This window comes from Strigops habroptila, chromosome 9, assembly GCF_004027225.2.
Source record: "Strigops habroptila isolate Jane chromosome 9, bStrHab1.2.pri, whole genome shotgun sequence".
Classification (NCBI taxonomy): Eukaryota; Metazoa; Chordata; class Aves; order Psittaciformes; family Psittacidae; genus Strigops; species Strigops habroptila.
Genome location: NC_044285.2, coordinates 35,855,168 through 35,878,828, shown reverse-complemented (window position 1 = coordinate 35,878,828; position 23,661 = coordinate 35,855,168). Strand labels below are relative to the sequence as shown.

General features: G+C 36.9%; 1 protein-coding gene across 9 annotated transcripts in view; it reads left to right on the top strand.

The window, feature by feature from the left end:
• TENM1 (teneurin transmembrane protein 1) overlaps positions 1-23,661 on the top strand; it is a 1,007,752-nt gene that overhangs the window by 380,465 nt on the left and 603,626 nt on the right. The window lies entirely within an intron of this gene.

Sequence of the window (23,661 nt, the reverse complement as noted above, 5' to 3'; positions counted from 1 at the left end):
GTATTTAACATGAGGATTACAATATTTAAACAAACAATAACCTCATGCAGCAAAAATTAATTATGTTTGTTCAGCCTACCTAAAATGCAGATCTGTGTTTTGGCTTATTTGCAGGAAAGTTTAGAAGTGCCAATGTAATGTATTTATTATTTATTGTAATACGCAGATTGTCTGGGCTATGGGCTAGATTTTAACTTGTAAAGTCTTCCGAAGACAAATAAAAGTATTCTGGAATGCTTGGGGAAATTTTTTTTTGCACAAACTAATCACTTTGGAGCATAAAATCATGAAGGGTTGTTCATAAATGTTGCTGAGATTTAATGCAATAATTTAATGGAATTTACTTTTGACTGAAATCCTGTAAGCAGTTTCCCATGTAACACACGTTATGAAGTATTAGAGGTGTGGTGACTTTTCAATTAAAAAAAGGGCTTAGTTATTTTAGGAGAGGGTTCTTAATTTTTAATAAATAATTCAATGACATGAAAAGTCTGTTAATATTTGGACTTTGCATGTCAGGCTGTGATTTCAGATCACATGTATTAAGCCAGTGCTTGTGTCAGACTTCCCAAGAAAGTCTGAGGACAGCGGTCTTTGGCGGATCTCTGCAAGGGTGGCCTGTAACACCTTTGGGCACACTATTCTGGGCTCTTAGTCTATTAATTTTCTATTCCAACTATGATTTATTTTACTTTCATTTCCAAAGAGTCTCAAAGCAGAGAAACTTGGGCACAGACCACAGAACAGTTCAGGCCAGGAAACAGCTTCTGTGGCCAGTTTGAACAAACATAATCTACCTAAGGTTTGGCTCCTTTGCTCAAAACTGTCTTCCAAGGCTATCTCAAAAGGCTTCGTACCCTCCCACACCTCACCATGCATTCATAGCATGTCCCAACCAGCCCATACATCTGTGCCATAGTATGCCATGAATCAACCCTCTTGTTCTGAACACATATTTGGGATAGTATCTCAGGAGTAGACAGGGGCTGAAATGAAAGACCAAGTGGAGCATGATGCTGTTTGACTAGTCTGTTTGTGGATATCTGGACTATACACATAGCTTTGTTGACAGGAGAGTATTTTTGCATAACAACAGGAATAGTTTGCTGACATATTTCTTACTTTTTATGTCCTTGTCTGCAAGGGCAAGTTTTGAGAGGTGTTGTGAAAGGGTAGTAAAGGCAGGTAGCCAAGCCAAAACTTTGCTACTGATCCAACACAAACGTCTGTTTGAATTACAGGAATAATGGTGTCAAGACAGCTGTAGAAGCAAGAATGAAAAAGTTATTTAAACGGGTATTTAGTAAATATAAATACTGTGGATTGGCCTTAATGTTTAATGAGCTTTTATTTTTAATAAGCTTTAAATGTATTTGCCTCAGCTCACCTTCCAGCTCAAGCCTTTTTACTGAGCACATTATTTGAAATCATTTGCAGTATTATAGAAACAGAGCCTTAAAAAAATCTAAATTACTTTTCATTATCAGCATTGTCTGACCATTATAATTCTGGTAAGTCAGAAATGGCATAGATAATGGTTTCCTCTTGCAGTAGTAGGGGTTCAAAATAGTTTTGTGTTGATCGCAGTAAAGAATTGGTATCAGAGATTTTGTTTAGGTGTGCATGCTGACCCCAGTCCATTTGCTGTGTGTAAGCTAAACTCACAGTCTCAGCTATGGCTTCTGTCCTGCCTCAGGATGGATGTGTGCATCATGAAGCTGATTCCATCACCTTCTGTTTCTTGGTGATTCTCAGTTTTCTGTCCAAATATTTGGATTAATTGGAAATAGAGAAAGGGAAGATGATTCTACCAGAAGAATAGCTTTTATAGCCACAGTTTTAAGTACATAGAAGAAAAAAATCCCAATAATAATTCTCCGAATCTCATCACAAACAAGCCTTTTCCTTATATTGTCATTGTATTGGGGAAATTGTGAACCATATTTATCATGTGTTACAATTACTACAAACCTACTAAAAGTATTTAGGCTGAAGGAGAATTCTGAGATTGAAGATGAAAAAAAAAAGACAAGAAAAGAAGTGCTTCTAGACACAATTAGGATATGGGGCCTTTCCGAATTTTGGGAAAATTTAGATCAAGAAAATACATTTGAGTACATTTGAAAAGAATCTTTCTACATTCTCCACTAATGCATTTACAGGTAACAATGATAGAAGCAAGGGATTGTATCTTTGCAGTAGTACATACAGACTACCAAATGCCAGAGAGGAACTGCAGGAAATGAAACAGATGCAAGGCGACCCGATTTGCTGAAAGCCACACAAGGGGCTGAACGCATCAGTCCTGGCAGAATCCATGGTTTTCACAATGCTTAAAATGTCCAAGGAATTAAGTCTGCTTTTTCTTAGTTTTACGTTTTCAGGGAGGAATTCAAAATAATTGCCTCTTATTTTAGCTACTCATCAAATCAAGCTTGTTTGGCAAGCAGCTGCATGGCCCAGTGTGACTTGGCATGAGTAACAGCCACGGCATTGGGTGTAAAGGCAGCTCCAGGGGATCTGAAGAGAACCACCAGATAGGACAGAATCTGTTAGTACAGGGATTTAGTTTTGCTCTGATTTACATCAGTCAAAGATTCCTAGCTTTTGCAGAGACACTATTTTGCTTTATTTATTTTTCTTATTATGCTTTTTGACCATCAACATTTACATGAAATATTTTTGCTGTCTCCTTAGTTTCATGCATATAGAAAACAACATCTGATACTAAATAATTTCAGAGGTCTTAGATTTCATAGAATGCATATATCTTTACTAATTTAAGCTGTCCGATATTGCCAAGAAACAAGCCGCAGCTGATATCACTACATTGAGTTGGTATTTTCCCTTTAGAATAAATAATTGTTATATAATTTTTACTTTGATATTTGAGTTTTGGAATTGTCTTTTTATGGCTGTTTTTGGAAGCTAGAGCCCAATATTGAGATCTAAAATACTTTTGGAAAGTAAACAATATTAAAATAAGATTTTACTGACATATTTAAAGAAAATTGCAAAGTTGGTTTTGGTTTTGGATTTGCGGTTTCCTCTTTTTTGTTGTTTTTTTTTTTTAAATACATCACAGGAAAAATCAAACAGGCTGAACCGGCGTGATTACTGAATAAAGAAAGAAGAGCTGTTTGAGTTTCACAACTAGTAATTTTTTTGCAAGATGTATTAATATTCACATTTTGACTGTAAATTTTTCTTTTACAGACATGCTTTCAAAACCAAATTGTATCGTAATTCCACCTTCCACCTATTCTGTATGCTACCAGATGAATTTCATTCCAGTTCATGCAGTTCCTGTACAAAAAAAAAAAAAGGCATTTCAGCTGGAAAAAGTGTGATTTTTAAGATTCCAGGGATACATGTTTGTGTGATTTATTGGAATTTATTGATGGTTGAAGACTTATAGTTTCTCCTGAGAGTTTCATATGTACTGAAATTGGAGAGTCTGCAAGTGATACCCAGATCAAAGCAAATTACTCAGACTTTCAGCAATACACAGTCTCTAAAAACCTCACCAGATATAGATGAGGACAAGGAGAAAGGCTGTCGGAGGGTTAATATAATCTGGTTAATATAATCTTAAATGTGGCTGTGTCCTTTCACACTGGGCAGTGCTCTTTTTATTGAACAGCTAAGCGAACTCACTTGATCACTGAATGAGTAGGATGTTGCTTGAAAGCACCAAATGATTGCCTTTATAAGAAGCGTGAAGTGATTGGAAATCCTAATGTAATTCTTGCCTTCATTAATTAATACTGTCTCTATAATGCTTTATTTCATGTATTGCAGATCATATTTTTCTCTGTGGTTTCTATAATTAAGTTTCCAACAGTCTATAGAAACACAAGAAATTTCTTTAGAAAGAAAATAAGAAATAAAAGCTAAGCCTGGCAAACTAAATAACAGCTAGGTAGTTTTTCTTTAATATTCCTTATGAATATGCCTGAAGCTTGGAGCAGGTCATGAGAGTTCAATTTACAGATTAGTCTTCTGGAAGGGATGTAAAGTTGCAAGCCAATGAAAATAAAACCCGAGATAAAAAATTTTCTGTCTTTAAATGAAAGTGCAGTTCTGCGATAGAGAAAAGCTAAAATTCATAAAGTGCATTAGTACAGTATTTTACTTAATCAGAACAGCATAGTCAAAGGTGGAAATGTGTATTTTCAGAAATGTTCAGGCATTCTTTAATAAAAAACGTTAATGCTATCATTAGTGGCACTTCTCAGCAAAAGTTTTATCTTTTTTCTCCCTATAGATAAGCACTCTTCTGGGAGATGAATATTGCTGTAGTCGTATTGTGCTTTCAGTTAATGAGATGTGGTTCAACTTGTTAGAGTTTTATGATAATGAAGCTTATAATTTACTGTCAAACTAGCTTGCTTTCGAAACATTCTCTTATTGCCATGACATTTTTTTATTTCCATCAGAAACACTCATGTGCAATTTAGGTGTTGGTGGCAGCAGATGTGTACCTTCATAGATAGGCAGAAAACCATGAAAAAGGGTGAAAAAGTAATCCAAAAGTAAGAAAAGTGTAGCAACGGGATGAAGTATGTGGCCTACTTTGCTGTGTTTTGAACAGCCAGATACAAATCAGTAAACCGTGTTGCTTCTCACAGATGAAAATGTCATTAGTCGAAAGTTACTAGTTTATTATGTTTATGTTCCTCATAACATGCCATAGATATGATTTTTGCGCAATTAGTTTAATTCTCCCCATGCAAGGTTTGCTGAATCAGATGTTACAGTCTTGTCTTATTATATGAACTACTTGTGATTAGGTGAGCAGTGGGTGAATTTACATCAGTTAAAAGTTTAAAATGTTGTCCAAAATTTCACTGTTGAATCTTTAAAGTTTAGTTCAGACCTGGAAATAAAGATATATTTCTTCAGCTTCATTTGTTTTGCTTTTTTTTTATTTTGTTTTTAAAGATGACTTATAAAATTTAACCAGGTACTGTGCAGCTTCTGCAGAATAATTCAGTTTACTGAATCAAATCTGTGGTTGGAACAAGAGCTGCACTTTGACATGCTGCTTTTCACTACGTTAATTCCAGTTTTATATAGCTGGGGCTCACATTCCAGTGCTTAGTAAGAAATGTAAGCTTCCTAATGGCACGTTTCCTGTTATGATTTAAGATCTTAACCTTATAAGGTATTGGAAAACAAAATATGGCAATTAAAAGGAAGATTAATGCATTCTGATTTTGTATTAGGAAAATTGTTCAAAATTTGTGTTATAAGTGAAACAACATTTTAAGGTTCTCAATGCTTACCTAGTCCTTTTAATGGAGGAGGTGAAAAATAGAGGAAACACCGTAGTGTTTCCTGGAATCTGTGAGTGAGGAGTCTGATCAAAGCTTCTTAATGACAGGAGAAAGACTTCTTCAGGTGAACATTTTTCTTCTAAAGCTGGGTCCTTAGACCGTCTCCAGATTTTCTACTTTCTTGCTTTTGATAGTGCCAGACTGTTCATCCACCAGGTAATCCAAGTAATATACTTTCCTGTGAAAATACTGTCTGTATGTTGGTGTTTTCTGCAGTGTGCTCCCAGTGTTTATTGTCATTATTTTGGTGGTAATGATAGGGCTCGTAGTAAAGGAAAAAGTAAATACTGCAATGTAGAGGTTTCTAAGTTAAGTTTAAACAATCATCACTTCAATTTACATACTTTGTATATATATTATAAACAAAGTAAGTACATGGCAATTTTTAAGCATTCCTGTAATGTTTTATTAATTCAGTTTACAAAAGATTGCCTAAGTTGAAAGTCTGTTGACTAAGGCCTTCATTAGCATAATAAAGTGAGCAAAGGTTTAAATAGCTGACACAACTACCAAACCCCACCGTTGCTGAGTTCTTGTATGGGCATACATTGTTCATGCATGCAAAGGAGTTAACAAGGGTGTAATGAAAGTTTTTATGTGTAATTACAAACTTTGCGCCCTCTGGGACAAACATCACCCAATTATCTCATTTTGTGCTTCATCCCTTACGCAAGTCTGTCAAAAAGTACTCTTTTCCTCCAAGGCACTTGAGTAACATTGGCCAGTTTTTCCTCTATTTCTCTTAAAATTAATGTTGTGAGATTAACACCACAATATTTGCAGTGGGCTGAGTCTGTCATTTAAGTAAAATACAGTAAAGCTGCTCATGTAAAGGAACTTCTTTGCACACATTTGTCCAAGTAGAACTGATTTCTGGGAATCATTTTATTCCTCTTCCCAGCAAGAGAAAATGTTCTTTTTTCCTGTTAATACATCTCATTCAGTTTAAATGGCTAAAGAGCTGGTGATTTTGTTTAGTAAAGTTTGCACGAGGGAGGGAATTTGCTAATGTGACATAGGTAAATGCTTGAAATTGCCCTAAATGTTTGTGATACCAACCTGCGGTGCCTAATTATTTCTTTAATAACAATGTTTCTAATTATTTTTCACATTTATATATATACACCAAAAGGGATCAAACAATACAAAAGAAATATTTTTTAATTAAAATTTCACTTTCATGTCTATTAATAAAATGATAGTAACATTTCTAGAGAGAGACATTGTATTCAGCTGCCCAGAGCAGTGGTCAGAAAAATCTGTCTTAATTGATGTCTTTTCAAATGCATGTTAAATATATACATAATAAATAGTACCTCGGGTTCATAGATTACTAATCCTTGGGGGCATTTAAGGCATACTTGGTATGCTTGTTCTGGAAGGAACACAGCATTTTAATCAGTAATTTAAAAGTACACAGATGAACAGTGAAAGGCTTGCTATTTGGATGAAAATAATTCTTAACAGTAATTTTCTTATAATTGGCTGTATAACTAATTGATACATTTTTAATTAAAAGACCTTGGAGCTTTTACAGTGCCACTGCTTTCAAGCAAGTGAAATCTCCAAGGCAAGACTTGGTGTTTCTTTGTGTCAAGATGATATAACTTTGCCTCAGGCATAGCCACAGGCTGGAAACACTTTGAGTGGATAAAAACCAAGACAGATGAGCATCTGTAAGTTCATTACCATTACAAGTTTGAGCATGGTTCTTTATTAAAAACTGATGTAAAAAATACACGAAAATACAATTGTGATGATACCATAGGATTTTAAATATAGGTACATGAAGTCAGGTATAATGATTCCTGTCATTATGGAGTTAGTAGTTTTGTAAACTATGTATCTGCAGGCTTGACCCTTACCGACCTCTGGATTTTAAGGAGGGTGACTTTCTGTTGTTGTTTCAAGATCAAGGCTGAGTTTGACACCTTCTTAAATATGGTGTATGGGGTTAGGGTTTATATTGTATAAACTAGTATTTTCAGTATTTAAAGAGTAATAAGTATTTGAAATTTCTGGTACTTTGTTAAAATAACTTAGGGATTCAATAATCCCAGGTTCTTGCTAGTGAAACAACTGAAGTTAAAAAGAACCTCACAGGAAAGAAAACCTGAAGATTTAAATGGTGTATTTGCTTTTAGTTTGTAATTATTTGTATTGTGATACCTAGGACTCCCATGGGTGACTGAGTTCATATTATACCAGGCATGGTTAAATAAGTGTTGTCACTACCTTTAAGAACTATTATGTGTATCAGGTGTATTTGACTTCAGCAACAAAATTGCCTGAAAAATTTCTCACCCCTTTCCCTGAACTCACCATGTAACTGTGCATTTTTCCCTCTTCTTTTTTTTTTTTTCCCCCCTCTCTGCTGTTGTTTTTAAAGGTTTATTTTAAACTTGGACCATTTCAGTAAAGTTAGGGGGCAGTGAACTTCAGCTCAGAAATGACAGTGAGTGACCAAAATGGAAAGGTGTGGGAGCTGAATTTAAGTGATAAACTGGCAGAGCTGGCTTAACTATACCCAAAATGTGACTAGGGAAAAATGACCTGAAAAGATAAAGTGATTACAGCTGTTTCCGCTGTACAGAAGGTTGTATTTGTAATGAGTCTAGAAATAGGATTCTAACCCCCACATACTAGTGGACACAGAGAACTAGAAAGAAGGGAAAAAACAGCCTTTGTCTTCCCCCAGCTTATGAATATTTTGATAAGGTATGAGGATTTTTACTTGATTGTGTGGGGTGTGTCCTAAATAATTTGAAAGGTGCTCTGTTATACTTGCTTCTGCTCCTGATGCAGCAACTGAGAGAACAGAAATAATGTTCTGAGGGAGTGGAAGAAAGAAGATAATGGCTTCTTTAACAGAAGAGTGTTCAAAATCAAAAACTCCCAAACATGTCTGGGTGAATGTGAATTCAGTTCCTTGATGCCAAAATATGAACTGCAGAAAATGGAGGGAAATTTTCCTCATAAAAAATTAACAAGATACTGTGACACTAAATGTATGCAGGATAATATGGATAGATATGGCTGTAGTCATGCCCTGTGAGCCTGCACCTCGGAGGTGCAGGTGCACACATTCTTCTACTGCTGTTCTACAGCTGAATTGCAGCCTTGCCTATAATAATAGTATGAAACAATACTTACACAAGCAGCAATACAGAAGAAGTACAATTGTTCTTCGCAGAGGTACAATTCTGCATACTCTATTGGGAGAAAAAGGAGGTGCCTCTGCGACTCATTGGAGTTTGGTGCACTCTTACAGTCAGCAGCAGAGATGACTTTGCGTATGCTTTTAGGTTTGATCAGCTTTGATGATTCCCCACATGGTTATATTATATGATTCTTATAGGAGTTTAAGTGGTTTTCTCAGTGAAAACCACTTCATCCATGTATTGTTTCTTAGATAACTTGATCATCTTGTGAATCAGCAGTTCTCAGGATATCATCAGGGTATGTTTTTCTTCAGTTACAGAGTAACATCCATTTAGAACAACGTACCTTACTGATGTTCTCCCCCAATGATTTAACATTGCCTTAAATACATTCTTGTTAGTGCATACATTCATACTTTTGAGTTCCCAGATTTCTCAGGGACCCTGGAAATTCGAGTTACACATCAATAGTAGAAGAATACATGTGTGTATATGTACAGTTCCTTTCTACGTACTTGCTATTAACATTTTTGCATCTGTCTATTACTGCAGGGTTGACAGTTGTTATCAAACTTGTTTACTTAAATTTGTTTGGTTCTCTCCAGGCTACAAAACTGTACAGCTGCACAGCTCCTCTCTTGCTCCAAGAGTTGCTGTGGCAGATGCAGCTGCTTGACAGGCATGTTAGTGGAAGAGGAGCTAAAGAGAAGTCATGGGACTTTTCTTCAGGGAACGTGTGAGTTGCCCGTGAAAGCAGACTGAGAGAAAGGAGGAATTTATCTGTATCTATTTAGCTACTAGACAGTCAGTCTTTATGCGTAATTGATAACATACTTTAAGAGAATGACTCCTCTATTTAGGGAAGTACTTGAGGATGGAGAAAAGCAGGGTCCATTAATTTTGGCTATGCAGTTGAGGATTCAGTGTCTCTCGCCTCTCTCATGGACCAATGCCAGGCTGATACAGTGCATTAGCAGTTGATTTTGAAACTTGAAAGAAAAAAAAAATAAATCTTTTTTTTAAAGAGAATTTTGAAAGATTGTCTAAGAGGAAATTTTAGTGTTCATTTTTTGCATGTGAATGTGGGGCTTGAATGCTCAGTGTAAATAGCTACTTCTGAAAGTGTACGCCATAATACCCATAATATTCAGAGGAAGGGCAGAAGCCCAATTGTTCTTTAAAATGACAGAAATAGATCTCTCCTCGAGTGCTTATTCTCAGTTATCTACAATTTAGGCAGAAGTCAGATTGTCAGCAAGATAAATGTATTTCATTGATTCAAATAATGCTCAAAATGATTGTGCTGGTTTACTGCAGACCTGTACATTAACTATAGGTTGGTGGAAAATTCACTCAAAACAATCACCCCTTTTGAGCAAGACCATAATAAATTCTGACACGCTTCTTAAATTTGCTTTGACAAAGTACTCTATTACAAATGTCTGATTACTGAATCCAAGGAGTAATCAGTTACCTATTACTGATTACCTTCTCATACAAGTCCTCGATGATAGATTAGCCTGAGTGTGCTGTAGCATCATGAGAATAACTTGTGCTGTTAAGTTTTCTGCCTGAGCTTCATGGCTGCTCTGTCATATATAGGAATGCTGGCTCTACCTGGAAGATGGAAAATGTGCTAGAACCGAATTCTCTTTGGAGTCTGAAAAGAATTAGATGATTTTGCAAGGTGGTGTGCTTTAAAGACGTGACAGCTTTGCAGCTGGTTTTGTTTTGGAGTAAATGTGGAGGATTATGAAGTTTGGTATCACTGGGGTTTTACAAGGACTGCACACTAGAGGGAAGCAGCATTCAATACAGAGCGTATCACAAACTTTTGGGGATCCTCCTGGCAGTATGGCAAGTAAACTTTGGATTTTCACAGCTGCTTGAATTCAAATTGGAAGGAAAGTAGAAGTTCTAATGTGACAATATATTCTATGTTTTCTGTAGATGTTAATCTGTATATGATGAATTTTAAGTGAACTTATGAATACTTTAAAATTTATCTACTTACCTGAATTCTCAAAAGGTGTTTACTGAATGTAAAGTGACTCTAGAGTAATTGTAGTGACTCTGGAAGGGAAAGGGAGCCAGATAGCTGTCCATTCATCAGCACTCACAAAATACCTTCCTTAGTTCTCTGTGGTTTTAGGTGTAAGTTTGGCAATTTGAAATCCCAATTAAGCGGGTACACAGGACAAAGGACTTTACTTGAAAATTATGTCCTCTAAGAGTCAGACCAAGGCACGTTTGTCAGGTGTCTTCAGGCCTCTCTGATTTTGAATGCTGAGATGAAAGGACACCTGTGCTGTGGTGTCTCTTCTAGCAACAGCACTGTTTCATCCACCCTAAGCAGTGCCAAACTTTGCTGTCAGCTTTCCTGTTTATGTAACTGATTTGTTGCATCAAGGAACAGATCCAGCTTGAAAAGAGTTTCCTGTTTATTGCTGGAACAGTTCCTGTGTTCAGTCCCTCACTTGGTGCCACAAAAGAGGTGTGCGTGAGGGAGAGCATGAGAGCACACCAGGGCAGGAATGGTCCATGAGGGGCAGGAGTCCTTAAGCCCACAGGCACACTAAAGAAGTTCAATCAGACTGGGGCACGTCACAGGACAGTAGCTGTCACAGTCGAGGGAGAGGAGGCAGGATGGGTGGCTGGGAGAGGCAGAGAAGGAGCTGGGGGACAGAGAGGGCTTTGGCAGCCCAGGGAACCAGGGGCTCACAGTTCGAAGAAAACTGTACTAGTCATGAGGGAGAGCAGAATATAGCATGCAGAGAAGGCAATAGACAGCAGAAAAAATAAATAAGGTTAGAGAACAGCTCTTTTGATAAGAACGGTTAATCAGTAGGACATTTGCTGGCCTGAAAGCTTCATGTGATTTACCTGAGATAAAAGACTTGAAGTGTAGCAGCTGAGGAGGATATGCTTGGAGAATTCACAAAAAGGTTGGAGAAACTATTAGTTTGAACCATGACAGGGCCTTTTCATCATTTTCATTCTTGCCATAAGACACATTGAGGTAGTATATACCCTTATGAAACTAATTGCTATAAACCCAGCAGCCCAGACCCAGATTACCTAGTGAAAACAAATTTTCTGAAGGATCAAAATATTAAGAGATTTCAAAATGCCGGTGAGTTATGATGCTTGTCAGTTTTCAATATCAAGTAATGATAAAACCAAGTGGCTGTAACAAATTATTTTGTGTCCACTTGAATAGATAATGATGGCTATCCATCCCAAATGTGCTGCTGTTTAAAGTTTAGCTGCTACACTACTGAACTGAAGCTGTATCAACCAAGATGCCAACCTGTGCTTTGATTATCCTCTGTGATAATTGACCTTTGTAGTCACTTTCATTTTTATGAAAGTAAAATTAATTGAAAATTATTAATTCAACTTTTCCAGCATGAAAACTCTAATTCAGTGTCAATTTGTGGACCTTTTGAAAATACTGCTTTTATTGGAGAGTTATTTTTTCTTCTGATTAAACCTTCTTGCAAAGGCCAGGTAAGAGCTAAGTCATAATGTACTGGGAAAGGAGGAACAAGATTATTTTATTTTATTCTTTTAATTTGAGCAGACAGGATCTGTTTTGGAGTTCTTTAGAAGGAACAGGCTGGGTTTAGTTATTCCTGAAAGTGCAGGATATTATGCTGGTCTGTATGCAAATGAGAAAGGTGGTCCCACCCATTTTTGATGGCTTTGTGGCCAAGATGAAAGGAGAAGAGCATAATCTCACTGCTCCCTAAATGCTGTACAACACCTTTAAAGAAGGCATTGTTAGACTGGGTCATCTTTGAACCTGGCAAAGAAGATTGAGGGGCTTGAGGGATGGTGGTTTTGTAGGGTTTTTTCCTTTCTTCTTAGTCTGTTTCCTTTTGCTGCAATGGAAAGTAGTTGGCAACACATGAATATCCAGTATCTTGTAGGTAAAGATGATGGCATTATTGTGTACACCTTAGCCACAATTCCTTTGAGGAAGAGGTATTCTCAAGTCATTGAAGAAGAAGGAATTTGAAATTATGTGTTTCCAGTGAAAGCCTTTTCTCTTGGAGAGTAATTTCAGGCATCAGGCAGTGGGGTTATTAGCTTTTTTCCTGCAATCACATTTTTCTCTGTATTATACTACAATGGAAACAAAATGTGGTTGTTTGGGTTTTTTTTAAATAAGTAGAAAAAAGAAAGTAGTCTTGCACCATAGCAAGCAAACTGTGGAAACATAAAAGACACTGGAAGTTTGTAGCTTCTTGTTTTTGAAATTGCTTAAGGGGAATGGGGTTTTGTGAATGGTTGTTTTTTTTTAATGGATCAAAGCAACAGCAAATTCCTTTCAGTCCTATGGATTTAAATTTGGTAGCCAAGGGAAACAATCAGAAGCAGTCAACAGAACTGGTTCTTTTGTTTGTTTTTAATAAGCAACTTTAAGATTGCTTGATCCATATGATTATGGGTTTTCACATGTGTAATTTATAATTATAGTGCAACTCTTCACAGTTTGGCAGCTTTCAATTTTCTAGTTTCAGACCTCTGCCTGCAAGTGTTACACTATGTACCTACTTGCAGAAGGATCGGAGTATATGTTAAGACAGTTTTTAGACAGACCAGATAGACACTAGGATAAACATACATATGCCGTCCTAAACAGAGATGCAAAATCATAAGCAGCAAAGCCTCCCTGTATTGCCTTCTGAGGCTGGCAGGTCCATGTGTCTGAGGAGTCAGACATTCTGGCTCCTCTCTGGAGTCATTTCTGATACAGAAAGTGTCTGCTAGAGAGTACTGAGCAACATGGTGTTTAAAAATGTATAAAATCATAATTTGCTTGGGCAAGCTAATCATGACATGAATTGCTGTACTAAATGTGGTCCATCTTCCTCAGAATTAGCCTTCTGATAGTGGCTTGTAGCAAATACTTTGGAAACTGCAAAGAAAAGATACATGTAAAATAACATTTTCACATCCTTCTTCTTCCCTGAAGTCAGATTTTAAATTGCCCTAGTTATATATCAACTTAACCCTAGAGAATGAGATAAAATTTTCTTTTTCAGTATTCTTTTCTATTACAGTAGCTCAGGATATCCTTAGTATACATGTATAAATGCCCAATCTTAGCTGAAAAGGGTTAGACTCCTATAGGCACATCTTTGCATCTATAGTACCTGGTAGCAGGGAGTTTCATAGTCTAATTGTGCACAGATAAAGCATTTATTCAGTGATTTCAGTTCCACCATCTTACATTTTCATTAGCCTTCCTTTTACTCTTGCTTTATGATGTGTGTGGAATGGTAATGTCAGATCTATCTTCTCTGTCATTTTGTTTTTGAATATGCCCTTTTCATGTCCTTTGTTATTTGTCTCTTTTCCAAGATAAACTGTCTAAGTCTTACAGTCTCTCTTTGTGTGAGAGTTTCTCTATGCTTGTATTATTTTTATTGTCCTTCTTTAGTACAGCATATAGCATTCCAGAGGAGGCTGAATTAGAATGTATTGCACATCATTTTCCACTCATACCTAATGCATCTTAATGTGATAACAGTATGAACAGAGGCTCTCACTGAGCTTCCTATCGTAAAACAGTCAGGTCCAAACCTATAAGGAGTGCAAATAGTTTAAACTCTTTTCTTCCCTTTGCACTTCTTTGTCCATTGCCTCCTTGTTCATCCCCACTGCCATTAATAAATATATTAAACATTGGATTGAATATGAAACCTTGGGGCATTTTACTGGTCAATACATTATACTTGTCACAAATGATTAGCTTGTGAAACTATGATGCTTTTGGATCATTAATCCTTTTTAATGTTTGCCTTGTTACTGTATTTTATTGACAACAGACAAATGACATTTCTGGTGCTATGCACATATTTTACTAAATACAGGGAGAAAACTCAAGAGCAAAACCTACTTGCTAATCCTTTTTTTGTTAAATCCTTTTTTACTTGAAGCAATGTTGTTAGTTTCATCACAACAAAAGAAATTGTTTTTTTACATGCTGAAGTGAGAGTGAAAATTTCACTCGAACATGGCAAACATTCCAAATGAAATCATATTTTATGACTGCATATTACCACTGCTGTTCTCTTTTCCCGATAAAATGCTACTGATGGTATTACAGAAGTCTAGCTCCAGCGCAAGCTCTGAGCTTAGGTTTTTAACTTTACTCTCTTTGGAAGGTTAAGCCCAAATATGAGCCCAGAGGACCCTGATCATTGCTGTTGGAATCTAATGAGCTCTAGCTAGGTTATGGGTCTCTTAAATTAGCAAACAGCCCCACAGCCTAACAATGCCACCTGCTTTTAAGATGAATTCTGATGAATCCTGAATTCCCCCAGAACTGGCACCTATATGCACCCCTCATTCTTGACAGATGGAAACTGAGGGCTTTGGCTCTGTAAAAATGCACTGAGGCAAAGACACTGTTTGCATACAAACTGCCTTAATGCCTTCGGATCACTAGAAAGGATTTGTGCCTTTCTTTCATCTTAAAATTAAACTCCAACCCTTGGATGGTATAAGAAATGACAGGTGAGGCCTCATATGTAATGAAAAAATCATACATTTCTTTTCAGAACAAAAGGGCCATCCTCCTCCCCCATGGTGTCTCTGCATGTCCCCTCAGCAGGGACCTCGCAGTCTTCCCATTGCCTTGCCTTACTCCAGAGAAGTCACCTAGCTTATCCTGTTAGAATATTACTTGCATACACAAGGGTGCTTATTGTCCTGAACTCACTGCTATTTCCAAGTATAAATTCCTGACAGCTACAGCTGGAAAGAGAGCAGGTAGGCAAAAGGGAGTACCAGATGTGAAGTGCTCATAGGGCGTATGATGGAGGTGCCATTAAGAGAAATACTGTGTGAGGGAACCATATCTAACTCTTCTTCTAAGGCAGTGAAAAGAAATAAACCTTTATTCTACTTGGAATGCAGCAGATTGGCATTCCTGGATTATGTTTTGTATAATCAAGAGGTGACCTGACAAGGTACAGAAGAAATATTTTTAATTCTCTTAATGGTCTCCACAATCTCTTTCACAATAAAGAAGAGGCTTGAAACCCCTGATCCTTGGCATGTGGATGAAACCTAACAATTGTCTCCCGGTCTTTTGCCCTGCTGACAAGGCTGCTTCTGATTCTGAAGCCTGGTTACACTGAAGGGCTCTGCTGGCCAGATGGGTCTGTGATACTGCGTTATGGGCTTGTCAGGACAAATGTGTCACTGCTAAGGTTCCGTGTGCTTTTCTGCCCTTTTGTTTTGTACTGAAAAGCAAAACATAAATGAATAGAAACTCTTGTTAACAGTCTCCTTGTCAACCTGCTGTATCTTTTGCAAATCATGTTAAAGAGGAAGGCATTTAGAAATGTCATTACTTCACTTTACTGTTCCTTAATGACTGTTTCAAAGATAGTAGTGTCTGAACTCTTGACGTACATAATTAGTATAAGGGTCCCAATAGTTGTTTTCCTCTCAGAATAACTAGAGGAGGTGGTTATATGTCTTTTTTTTCTATCACTCAAATTTCATACTGAGAACTGAACTATGTAAATGAAGTAGATGAACTGAACTGAGTTATGTAGATGATTGGTATAGACATTTTCAGATATCACTTTCTAACCCATTTGAATTAGGCTTTCATATTCATCCACCTTTCCTTCTTATCATTCACATACCCTTAAATTACAGGTTTCTAATGATAGCTTTCTGGAATTTGTCTTTTATATTTTGGGGTAGAGTTGGTGCTGCAAAGTAGGATTTTACACCTGGCGGCTGCTCATTACCTTTCGCTTTTTAAAGCCAGTGAATATTCAACATCTGCTTAGCTTCTTTCTCATTAATAAGATAATGATGCATTCTGTTGTGGCTTTCCCACCCCTCAACAAACACCTTTTTGAACTGGATCATCAACTGCAGTGAGCTCATTTCTAAATGAAAATTACTTTCCAGGTGTTGAAATTCATTATCTCACTGCGGTGGAAACAAACATAGAGGTAGTTGAATTACATTTAAATGTAAAACCCAATAAACTGTGGTGTAATTAGACAATTCCGTCCCTACCACTGGGAGTTGTAAGGATTTAAGTGTAACGGAGACAGAACCAGGGCAAGAAATTAATAAATACATTAGAAGTGAGAGTAAAATACAAGTTATATTGAATGATGTTTAACCTAAAATAAAGGAAGACAATAAAGATTTTAGTGAAAGGATACTGCTGCTTCAGGATGTCTTATTAGAAAACTTTTGTGCCAAAAAATAGTGCATGGAGGATTACTTTTGGAACAGGGAAGGTCATTCTGATCTTGCAGAACAAAGCGAAGTTGAAGTGTTTAGTCTCAACTGTTCTGTGTACTTAACAACGAATTAACCTGTCATTATCGCTGCTTCTCCAATTGTGAAATTTGGATGATTGGGCTTTTGTAAAAGGACTTTACAATACTCAGATGAAAAACATTCGGGTTTTTTTAACAGATACCATCATTTTAGAGATTATGACGTGTCCAGGTTATGCTTTCTTATGTTTGGTCAACTACAACAGCAAGTGCATAAAATTATGGGTTAAAAATTTAATATGCACTAAAAAAATACAGGTAGAAAATGATCCTGATTCAGCTATACCCAGTTTCTATCGAAGTCTGTGTGAATTGAAGACATAGCACCTTTCAGAAACTCTTGGTATTAAGTAGGATCAGATTCAAAGAGTTGAAATAAGAAAAATAATAAGGATTACCTGCAGCCTAGGGGTGCTTATAAGCAGTAAGTAATATTAATGCTGATACCCTCTCAGGCAGGTGAAAATGGAATTTTAACTGGTGGGATGAGAGTTCTGTATTGCTAATAAATTCATGTCAAGGTGCACTGATGATCTCTGACTATCTAATGCAATTTATATGTATATTTTTATTTATTAGTGGCTTCAGATACAATTCATCTTTCTCAAAAGTAGAGGAAAATTTTAACAAGAGTTCATAAAAAAAAAGGAGCAAAGAACCTTGAAGAAGTAGAAGTTTAGCTGTTGGTAACAGTATTCAGCAAGTGATTTTTTTTTTTTTTTGTATACTATACACATGGCATTCAGTTTGTGATGTACTATATGAACTGCATGGGTATACTGCTGTGACAGTGTTGGATCTTGGATCAATTGGCATTGCTTGGTGCTCCGCATTCACGCTTTAATAATACCAGAGTTATTGGGCCATTTTAATGACAGGGATGGTATGAAGCTGTGCTTCAACTCCTCCTTCTCTTTTCTCCTTTTCTCTCACTCTTATTTTGAGTTCCCTTGGTAAACTGATTCTGCAGAAGAGGGGACAAGTCAATTCAATGTGTCTGATGAGTGCAGACAGCTCAGCAGTAACACTAGGACATCTTTACATTCTGCAATTGTGAAGTGTCAGGATCTGGATGAGAAAAAATGCCTTTTCTTGACTCACTCTGATGTTCTCTTTCAAAATATGACATGTGAAACTGCAGATTCTGTTTCTTAAGTTCTCCAAGGCAAGGGGAAATATGTAAAAATAGAGGGTAGGTACTGTGATTTTCGCACTGCTGCACATTTAGGCCCACACAGATGAGTTTACAGTGATATCTGTTGAACTATATTTCTGGGCTGGTTTAAATAAACATAGCTCTAGGAAATCAATGCAACTATCAGTATTTTTTATCAGCTGAAAAGCTGTTTTGTAAACCAAGTGATATTAAACTCACAAATATAGGGCGATTGTGAATGTATGTCGAATTATGCAAACATATGTATTAAAGCAAATGTATGCACTAAAACTAGTCATCCTTATAGTTTTTAATATTACATATATATTTTGCAGATTTTTATTTTCTGTTTTTTTATAAAGAAAGACTGATGCTGTCTGAATCTGCCCAGGACACACTGTTTCAGTGTCTTTCATAAAGTCTTGCTGTACCACTTCTTTGAAGCATGGACAAAAATACCAAAAAAAAGTCATCAAGCATAATGATTTCCCATCAGAACAGGCACAGTGTGATTACAAGCAAAGCACCTGCAGTAAATGCATTGCATCTTGTATATCAGGAAAAGCACTTTTTGTCTTCACCACATTTTTCAAGGGAAAGCCATATTTAAAATTCATCAACAGCCTCCCCTGAAACCTTTCCTGCCAAAACTGTTGAGCTGTGTTTAATAGCTGAGCTGAGCTCATAGAACTTCAGCTCCACCTAAGTAGGTGCTGTGGGAGCCCCCAAACCTGGATGCTGCGGAACAGACCAGGTAGTAACTCCTACAACACCCGCTCACTGTACAACACGTCCAGCATGGCCACTGTGCCACAGGGTGACTGGAGTTCTATTGCGTGTCCACGTGCTGACTCTGGCTCATGTTGTTACTTCATCTGAGTACAAGGGGCTATTCTTTCTTCTGCTTTGGGATGCACTGTTTAAGCCTGCCCTTCCCTCCTCTTATGAAATTTTAAGTCAGGAGAACAAGGATAAGTTAAGAGAGCAGCTGACAGCTGTTATTTTAATGTCTTCATGATTACTGTCTACCACCATGACATTCTCATCGTGTATTCATCATTTAGAGATTTTTACCAGTTTGTAGAAAAGCCTTTGTCACTCTAGAGCATGTGCAGATGTGCAAGGGACCTCTAGCCATACCCAGGAAGCCTGCTGGAAGCAGCAAGTGTTCTGTATTTTCTGCTTTCATGGGGGAGGGAAATGCCTCATCCTTACCAATTGCAGTAAAGCATTATTACTGAGTTAAGGCAGTTGGTGAGATAAGATAATTATGAAGACATTAACAAAATGCATGCAAAATTAGTTGTAGCTCACAGAAGGAAAGAGAATTCAGGAAACTGTTCAGGGTATTAATTTGCAGCAAATCCTGTCGTGATTGCAGAGAGAGAGAAAATACTAATGAAGTATGACTATCTCAAAAAGGTGTAAATAGAAGAAATGGTCAATTCACTTCAACACAGTATATATGCCAGTATTAAATATTCTAGGCTGATTTATTCAAATGTCACACAGCCGTAAACCAGTTTTGTTTCTGGGTACACACATGGACATATGAAATTCAATAGTAAGATGAAATCTGGAAGCAAGTTCTTTTGAAATTTGCTATGCCCTCAAAATCTCAAGAACCTAGTGTTTATAAAACTAGTTTTTATTGCATCAAGGTAATTAAAGAAAACCAGTCCAGAGATCTTTGTATGAGGTTGCACTCTCTGCACAGAGGATGCTTGCTTATGGATCACTAATACTTCACACACTTTGCAAAGCTGCGCAATGAATGGGCCTCTGAGCTTGTACTGAATTTTGGCATGTTAACACCAATCACACCAGACTTACTCTAACATTAAGAGCCCCTAAGTCAGGTATTTGTGTTAAACCAGGCAATGTCCAATCCAAGTGGAAACCTGGGTTACTTTAAAAGATGTTTGATTTTTTGGGTTTTTTTTTCTCTTTTTTAGAATAGCGGAAGTTCTTGACTCTGTATTTTTAATAGGCAGGATAGTTTGATTTACATTACAAAGGTTAAAATTGTGTAAAGTAGGTGCGTTTTGAACCATCTGAACTCTCCTCTGTTATGAGCACATTTTACATGAATGTAAAACAAATCCTACATTGACTAGGAATCCTGTTTGCTCATTCTAATCCAATGTGAATCTGGTGCCACATGGGAGATCTTCATTTCAATTAATTATTATACTTGAGAACCTTTGTAACACTGCACAGAGATGCATTCCTAGATCTTCAGTAAAAACAAATTGTCAGGTGCTCAGGAACTCACAAATATTTTTCTAAATCTTGGAATTTTTACTAAGATAGGATTTTACATAACTACACAATAGGACTATAACAATTAATTAGATAGCCCCTACCTTGTGCCTTTAAGCATGATCTTTGGATAGTGTAATGCTTCAATTTGCATAATGCACCGATTTACTACTCTGTACAATGAACAGAGACAGCATCTTGAGATACTTGATGAGATTTTTGGCCTCACCACTTTGGTGTTCCTTTATTGCACCATTTCAGTCCACTTGTAGATATCGCATTGTAGAATGGAGCAGTTCAAGTAAGCCATTTGTGCAGCATGGGGAGGGTATAAAGCTGCAAGAAGTAATTTTGCCAGTATGCCCAACTAAGGATTTTCTGCTTATCAGTCAGGCTCTGTCTGTAATGTAGTTAACAGATATGACTGCACAATTAGTTAAAAAGCGTGAATACATAAGTAGCTTACAAAAGAATGATTTTTGGCATTGTTTACTTTTCATCCCATAGTGAAATACTGTAGACTCAACTCTTCTCCTGTTTGAGGTTATGACTTTCCTTAGTCCATGCTGCTTTAATATTCTCAGGCAATATTCTTAGATTCTTAGCTTCGTGAGTTTTATTATGGAACATATATTCCTCAATACACATTCCTCTACACTTCTAAAAGTTACTCTGACTTCTTGTCAAACATCAAACTGATATATAGAATATTTGAATAGCTTGTTGGTAGTATGCAGTTTGGGCAGTTTCCCATTTAGCTGAAAGTCCATCTCCGTATAAACTTGGCATTCCTAAAACTGGAGATAATTCTAATGCAAAAGAAAGGCATGAATTGAATGTATTAGCTCAGTTTCTGAGTAATCTTCTGAGTAACACCTTCTTTTTTTTTTTTCTTTTTTAACTAGTTAAATGTGTTTAAATGGGTTAGGTTCTTAAGTGAATTTGAGAAATGTAACTTGAATTATGTTAACATGAATATGTAACATAGATGAATAAAAATCCATAGTGTATAATTAAATCAAGAAAACACAGAAGTTTGTGGAAGGGAGAAGGATGCTGAAGAACAGTGTTGAAATATCCTGGTCAGTGATTTTGATGATAACTAACAAATTGTCTGAAACGTTTCCTAAAAAGAACAAAAATCAGGGACAGATGATTTTTATTCTGTTTAGCTTATATAGTCTAAGATCTGATGTACGTTCTCTTATTCTTTGGTCAATCCATTTCTTTGTGTCTTACTACTTGACAGTACTCTCTATTCATAAAACACTACTCCTACTACTTCTTCACCAGATGGAATAGGAAGATAGGAATGACTGTTGGAGTGCATTATGTTGTGTGCAAAGTGAGGAAATGGTACTCATAGAAATACTGCTTCATTGTGATGAAGAACAGAGACAGAATGGTTTGAGCAAACCATCCTAGATGGCATACCACCTTGCTACCATGCTCTAAAAAAACCTGTATTCATTACAAAATGGTTAATATGCAGCACACTTTTAAGAAACATACTTTCTGTCCCACATTTCAGAACTGATAGTCACATAGCAGTCAAGTTCACATGCCACTCACATGTATGCTTGTACAGGTATGCAGGGTACATCTCTGAGTTACAGCATAAAGCAAGCCCCTTATCTTTGCTTGTGGATTATGTATGCGTAATGCAATGTGTTCTTGAAAATGTGTCTAACAACACTACATGCCTCATACCTCACGACAGAGAAAAAGAAGAGCCTAGTGCTATAATGCTCTTGAAAGTAAATAAAATTATTTATAAGGAAGATTGAAGACACGTTATTTTCTCCAGATTTTTACCATAAATCATTCTGCGGAAACTGCTTTGCTCACATACCTTGAATTTAACTTAGTGATACTGGCACAACTTCTTTTGTCTTTCTAGTCTGCTGCTCTGTAGCACTTTCTGAATTCTGTTCAGATGAGCCATTTTCAAGAATTGTTTTGAGAGAGATCCTAATCTAACAGAAGGGGAAATAAAGACAGCTGGCTAGACTCTTCTTCAAATAGCCATGGCTAAGAAAGTCATCAGAGCAAATTAAAAACCAAACATGGTTTTCTCACTTTACTAAATGACACAGTTATTTATCTCTGAAAATGGACAAACACAATCTCAGTCAAGCTGTCATTATGAAGAGGAATGGACAAGTTATAATTTGAATGCTAATCAAATTCTTATTTATCAATCTCAGCTGTGCTGGTTTGGTAGGCATATGACAACAAATTTAACAAACATTTCTTCTTCCAAAGATCAAAGTCTGTGCTTGTCTTCTACATAAGTGATTTCTAATACATGCTATTAATGAATGACAAAATAAACTACAATGTAATTAAAAGATTGGGCTTGCTGAGGGCACATTTTGTGACACAGAATTGACAGAATACTTGTGTTACATCTGAACAGAAGAGATTTGATGGTAAAACTAGTCTGTGATGTAGAAAGTTGTAGTTTGACATTTGCCTTAGGTACCTGATGACAGGAAAAGAATGATCGCAAGGCTAAGACAAAAGTTTAATGAATTCCATCAAGACACATAGAAATGCTTTGAAATCAGAATGTTTTGTTGGTTTATTTCCTCTAGTGTCACTACAAATGCCATCTGAAGATCTGAAACCACTGGTCAGTTATTCGGTACTATGTCTAGTGCTCTGTCTTGAGATTTCCGTGTCTTGTCTCGTTTTCCAGTGAAGTTTACTGTATTTTAATTCAGCCTTATGGGAGACCACTTTGACTTTCTTCAGCTTAACAGTACTTGCAGTGTGTCATTTGGAAGCGCAACATGTTTCACACTATGTAAGCTTGGTAACAAAAAGTAGATCAGAAAAAGGGGAGGGGGCAGTGGGGTGGTGAGGGTAGTGATGGGGCTGTTTTTAGCTTTGTGGTGTGATAGTGCTGCCAATTTCCTAGTCCTGCTGCCCTGGTAAGAGTGGATTGCCTATACCTGTATGGATTGAAAGCCTTAATGATGGCTTAACAAAGCAGGAGTCCATGGCAGCTGATGCAATTTGGCATCCCCCTGTTCTGATATCAGAACTGGTTTCCTCATCTCTGCTGCTATGTTGCAGGTAGACTGGGGTAGTCCAAGTCTTGGGCTATAGATTTCTCCTATATGTAGCTACACAGTGTTCAGCACACCCAGATTGTGGGAACACAAGGTGCTGCATGCATTGCATAACAAAAAAATACTAACAGCATCTCATGTTTTGATTACTTTGTGTCCTTTGAGGATAATCCTTGTTTCTGAGTCTAGATACTAGTAAGCCACAGGCCACTTACATCCCTGCACTGCTGAAGCACTGCTGCCTGCATTTTTTAGGTGTTGATAGTTTGGCACAGAGAAGAGGCATGCACAAGATTATACAGAAGACTAATAGGAGCATTAAGAATATATTAAGGATGT